The sequence below is a fragment of the Daphnia magna genome, linkage group LG10, assembly GCF_020631705.1.
Source record: "Daphnia magna isolate NIES linkage group LG10, ASM2063170v1.1, whole genome shotgun sequence".
NCBI classification, from domain to species: domain Eukaryota; kingdom Metazoa; phylum Arthropoda; class Branchiopoda; order Diplostraca; family Daphniidae; genus Daphnia; species Daphnia magna.
The window spans coordinates 5,770,450-5,770,768 of record NC_059191.1 but is presented as its reverse complement, the minus strand read 5'-3'; positions in this window follow the sequence as shown (position 1 = coordinate 5,770,768).

Below are 319 nucleotides of genomic sequence, written 5' to 3'. Positions count from 1 at the left end.
GGTTTCTTCTTTGGCGACGCATTATCGTTAACTTCAATTACTGATCTGAAATATATAAATTTATTGATTAGCAGTCAGTTTATGGGCCAACGCAATAAAATACTTTGAACTTCGTGAGATATGAATGATAAGATTCATGGTAATGGGCAAGACTTACTCAGAGACAATTGAGTTTGACTTCAACTTCAATCTTCGTGCCACTCCTTTCAGTAGGGTTATATTATCATTTAAGTCTTCCTGTTCGACCCATACTAATTTAAAATGTGGGTCTGACATAGCGGCAATTTTCCAAGAGCAATACTGCACCGAACGGCTATTG